We start from the raw sequence: 6,000 nt of genomic DNA, 5'->3' as shown, positions 1-6,000 counted from the left end.
ATCCAGATTGAAATCCATCTGAATGGTTCCGGAGGACTGGAAAATTGCAAAGGTCACTCTGCTATATAAAATGGGAGGATGGCAGCAGAAATGAAATTATAGGCATGTTAGCCCAACATCAGTGGTTGGGAAGTTGTGGGAGTTGATTGTCAAAGATGAGGTTACAGAATACTGGGAAGTACATGACTAGATAGGTCAAAGTCACTATGGAAAATCTTGCCTGACAAACTGCAATTTTTTTAAGGAAACCACAAGCAGGCTAGACAAAGGGAATGCAATGAATTTTGTACATTTGGGCTTTTGAAGGGCCACTTATAAGGTGCCCACAAGCTGACAGCCCATGGAATTACAGGAAAGAGTCTAGCCTGGGTAGAGCATTGAATGATGGGCAGGACACAGAGAGTGGCAATCCTATTCTGGTTGGCTACCGATTGCCAGTGGTGTTCCGCAGGGGTCGGTGTTGGGGCCAGTTCTTTTTACTTTGTATGTTAATGATTTGGATTGCTGAATAAATGGCCTTGTGGCAGGTGATACAAAGATAGGTAGAAGGGAAGGTAGTGAGGAGGAAATGGAGACGCTGCGGAGATATTTAGATTACGAGAATGGGCAAAGAAGTGGCAAATAAAATAAAGTACAACTCTGATTATCGGAAATAGGATTCTCTGAAATCCTCATCTGTATGAAATTTAAAAAAAAATTTTGGATAAATGAGGATATCTGAAACAAATCAAAAAGCCTCATTTATTTAAATCCTGAAAAAGATTTCAGAAGTAAACTAGGAATTGACTGAAAAGTATATTGAATTCACAGAAAAATATTCATCTTAATACAATTTACTCGGCCTATTGATGACAAAGGTAAATCTTTCCACTTAATCAGATCAGCTTTGATCTTTCTCATTAACGGAACATAATTTAAATTTAATATTAATCAAATATTTACCTCAATCATTGTACCTAAATACTTAATTTTATCAGTCCAACAAAGTTTAATAATTTGTCTACACTGATCATAATTTGCCTTGGAAATTGGTAATATTTCACTTTTATCCCAATTCACTTTATATCCTGACAATTTACCATATTGTTCTAGACATTCTTTCAAGTTAATTAAAGATCGTTCTGGATTAGTTAAATATATTAAAACATCATCAGTAAATAAATTAATCTTATATTCATCGTCTGCTATCCTTTTACCTCTAATATTCTCATTTTGCCTAATAGCTTGAGCTAACGGTTTGATGACCAATGCAAATAGAGCTGGCGACAAGGGACAACCTTGATGAGTTGAATGCGATAATTTAAAAAAAGAAGAGGTTTGACCATTTGTCGCCACCTTAGCAACTGGATTATTATATAATGCCTTCACCCAACCAATAAAAAAGGGTCAAAACTTGTATTTCTCCAAAACTTTAAATAAAAAAAATTCCATTCGACCCGATCAAAAGCCTTTTCAGCATCTAGAGCAACTACCATTGGTAGGTTGGGTTGCTGACATGAAGTGTTGATCAGCAAAATCACTCTAAGAATATTGTCAGAGGCATACTTATTTTTAATGAGAGCAGCCTGATCAGCATGTACCATTTGTGGTAAATACTTAGCAAGTCTATTAGTCAATAATTTTGCTTTTATTTTATAATCTACATTTAATAAAGAAATTGGCCAATATGAAGCTACATTTAGGGATCGCCATCTTTTTTTGGTATAACCGTTATCATTGCACTCAAATACAAATCTGGTAAAGCTTGTTCTTGTGTAACCTGCTGAAGAACATCCATAAATAGAGGAGACAAATCATCATAAAAAAAACTTTACAAAATTCAACAGTAAATCCATCATCTCCTGGAGACTTCCCGTCAGGCATTTGTTGAATATTTCTAAATCTGTAAAAGGAGAGTCCAGTTTCCTTACATCATCTGACAAAAAATATTCAATGGAACCATCATTTTGAACTCCCTCAGAAGTATATAATTTATGCTAAAATTATAAAAATTGGTCATCAATTTCCTGAGGTTTAAAAGTAACTGAGTTATCTTTCCTCACAGCATTAATATTTCTCGATGCTTGTTCTGTTTTCAATTGCCATGCTAAAATTTTATGGGCTCTATCCCCTAACTCATAATAATGTTGCTTAGATCTTTGAATCAAATATTCATATTGATATGTTTGTAGTGTATTATATCGTAACTTCAATTTAGTTAAAACTGCCTTATAATCCTCTGTACAATTCCTCTGAAATTCTTTTTCCAAATCAGCTATCTGTTTTTCCAATAACTGACTCTCCGCCAAAAATGTATTCTTTTCTTTTGATGCATAGCTAATAATTTGACCATGTAAAAACACCTCCAAAGCATCTCATAAAGTAAAATTACTCTGAACTGTATTCCTATTCAAATCCAGAAAAGAAGCAATTTGATCCTTAATGAATGTTACAAATTTTGTTTTTTTCAATAACATTGCATTACACCTCCACCGAAAAGTTGATTGAGTAACTTTCGGTACAACACAAGAAATAAATAACAATGAATGATCAGAAATTATTCTACTCTTATACTTAGCTTGAGTAAAACGAGATTGCAAATGTGCTGATGTCAAAAACAAATCAATCTTTGAAAATGAATCATGACACGGAGAATAAAATGAAAAATCTTTTCTCAGTAGGATTTATCCTTCTCCAAACCTCTATCAAATTTAAATCTTTCATCAAGGAAACCAATTGGACCACTGCTTTTGATTTTTTCAAGGTTTTCAGAGATTTATCCAATAATGGATCTAATACACAATTGAAATCTCCCCCAATTAAAAAAAGCTTCAGTATTTCTGAACCTTATTCACATCAATTTATATTTAAGTGGAATTCTGTTTTATTACAGAAATATAATGTACTGATTTTAAAACATTTGTTAGAAATTTGGACTAAAAGGAATTTATTGATAGGTACGAAAGGTAAAATATTGGTTGAATCCCCAATATATCAAAATAAATTGATTCCTTTTTCATTGAATAATAGATTTTTAAGAGAATGGCAGATTAATGGAATAAAGTCATTGGAGGATTGTTTTGAAGAGGATAATTTTTTTATCATTTAATCAACTTAGAGAGAAATTTGGAATTCCAGTGAATTCTTTGTGTATTACCAAATTAGAATGTTAGTGAAAGATAATTTTGGAAGTGAAATGAAAATTCCTTAAGTTAACGAAATTAGAGTTTATGATTTCTCATTCATTAATAAGGGTTTTATTTCTGAGATGTATGCATTGTTGCAAGCCACTATGGATAAAATAAATTTAGATAAATCTAGGATTAAATGGGAAAATGATTTAATTTGTGATATTAATCAGGCTGATTGGGAGATGATGTGTTTTGCTGGTGTGACTAAATTGCTTAATATAAGATATAGTATGATTAATTATAATATTTTGCACCAGTTATATCTAAACCCTGAGAAATTGAAAAAATATGGATTTAGTAATTCAGAGTTGTGTTTTAGATGTAGATCATGCGTAGGAACATTTTTACATTCAGTTTGGTTTTGTGATAAGGTTCAATCATTTTGGGATAAAATTAGGGAATTTTTTCAAAATTTGTTTAAGATCCAATTTTTGTTCAATCCAAAAATATTTTTGTTGGGTTGTACTGCCCCAGGATTTGGAGTTAGACAAGTTTCAGACAGCATTTCTTCATTTAGCATTGGCTGTAGCACGTAAATGTGTTGCGATTTCATGGAAAGATGAGGTTGAGATAAATGTAAATCGTTGGCAATAATGAGTTAAGGTTCTGTATTTGTATGGAGAAAATAACATATAATTTGCATGATAATTATGACTTTTTTGTTAAGATGTGGTCGCCTTATTTGAAATGTATGCATTTAGTAATATCTTAAATTGTTGTATGTGTTTCTTTTATTTCCTTAATGCTTCCCTTGTGGAGATTGCTGAGAGTGGGTGGAAGGGGTTGGGTAAGTTGTAGTTTTTATTTTTACATTATAGACTTTGTAAAAGTTTCTGCTTTGAAAATATTAAATAAAGTTAAAAAAAATCTTTTATTATCTGAAATTTTTTGGGAGCCGAACTGACCTCACAGGTTGAAAAAATTTCACTCTACATGAAATTAGAATGACGATTGTCCTTGTTTCAGGTAACTCCCTCCCCTCTCTCTTTTCATTTCTTCCTTACCTTAACCCAATTAATTTTTCTCCAACTCACTCTCTCAAACTGCGTGCCACTGTCTCCCAACCGCAAGCAGTTGGAAAAATCTCTTGTCCCAGTGTCATCAAAGAGAGCGGCCTCCCAGGCAGGAGCAGGGACACTGGGCTCCTGGCAGCAGCAGGATGTTGGCCTCCCAGCAGGAGCAGGGATATCAGGCTCATAGCCATAGCGGGACATTGGGCTCCCGGCAGGAGCAGGGTTGTCGTGTTCCTGGCAGCAGTGGGGATGTTGGGTTCCCGGGTAGGAGTGGGAACCTTGGGCTTCCGGCAGGAGCGGGACCTCGGTGGGGAGGTGTCAGTGATTGGTGGCTGCCAGCATTTTTTTTTTGGTGAGAATTAAACATTATTTTAATGCTTAAAAAGCCTTCCCTTGTTGTTTGTTTTTGTTTAAACATTCATACAAGTGATTTGCTGTTGCTACTGGGCTGTTTCTAAAAAATGACCAGTTCTCCAAAACAAAATTGTTTCTCTGAGATAGGCCCAGACATGACCATTTTGGATAATCAAAGTTGTACTGTACAATGCTGGACAGTGTACCGTCATACACTGTGGTGGAAAGAATAAAATGGCAGATTATTATTTAGATGGGGAGAAACTTCAAAATTCAGAGGAGCAAAGGACTTGGGAGTCATTGTGCAGGATACCCGAAAGGTTGACCTCCAGGTTAATTCGGAGGTGAAGAAGGTGAATGCAATGTTGGCATTTGTATCTCTAGGAATAGAATACAAGAGCAGGGATGTAATGTTAAGGCTTTATAAGGCACTGGTGAGGCCTCACATGGAGTATGGGGTATAGATTTGGGCTCCTTATTTAAGAAAGTATATCTTTGCATTGGAGAGGGATAAATTGTTTGTTTTTGTTTAAACATTCATACAAGTGATTTGCTGTTGCTACTGGGCTGTTTCTAAAAAATGACCAGTTCTCCAAAAAACAACTGTTTCTCCGAGATAGGCCCAGTCGTGACCATTTTGGATAATCAAAGTTGTACTGTACAATGTTTCTAAAAAATGACCAGTTCTCCAAAAAAAAACTGTTTCTCGGAGATAGGCCCAGACCTGACCATTTTGGATAATCGAAGTTGTACTGTACAATGTTGAACAGTGTACCATCATACACTGTGGTGGAAAGAATAAAATGGCACACTATTATTTAGATGGGGAGAAACTTCAAAAACATTGAGGAACATTTGATAGCTGTGGACTGTACTCTTTGGATTTTAAAAGTATGAGGGGAACCTCAGAGAAGCATTTCCTCTGGACAGAGTTAACCATATCACTAACCATATAACTGTTTGTTGATGAGACAAAGTTATTTACCATGGTTGGGGAGTCAAGGACAAGAGGACACAACTTAACGATTGAAGGTCGCCCATTTAAAATAGAGATGCAGAGGAACTTCTTTAGCCAGAGAGTGTTGAACCTCTGGAATTTGCTGTGGAAGCTAAGTCATTTGGTGTATTTAAGGCAGCTATTGATAGGTATCCGAATAGTCAGGGTATTATAGATTATGGGAGAAAGCAGGGGAGTGGGGCTGAGTGGGAGGATGGATCAGCTCATGATGGAATGGTGGAGTGGACTCAATGGGCTGAATAGCCTACTTCTGCTCCAATATCTTATGGTCTTCTGGAATCTGCCACTGTCTATAAGGAGTTTGTTCTGTTTTCCCATGTCTGTGTGGGTTTTCTCTAGGTTCCCTGGCTTTCTCCCACTCTTCAAAAATGTACAAGAATGGTAGGATAATTGGGCAGCATGGCCTTCTGGGCTGGAAGGACCTGTTATCATCCTATATGTCAAA

Source organism: Narcine bancroftii, chromosome 4, assembly GCF_036971445.1.
Source record: "Narcine bancroftii isolate sNarBan1 chromosome 4, sNarBan1.hap1, whole genome shotgun sequence".
Classification (NCBI taxonomy): domain Eukaryota; kingdom Metazoa; phylum Chordata; class Chondrichthyes; order Torpediniformes; family Narcinidae; genus Narcine; species Narcine bancroftii.
Note: the sequence above shows the minus strand (reverse complement) of the source record.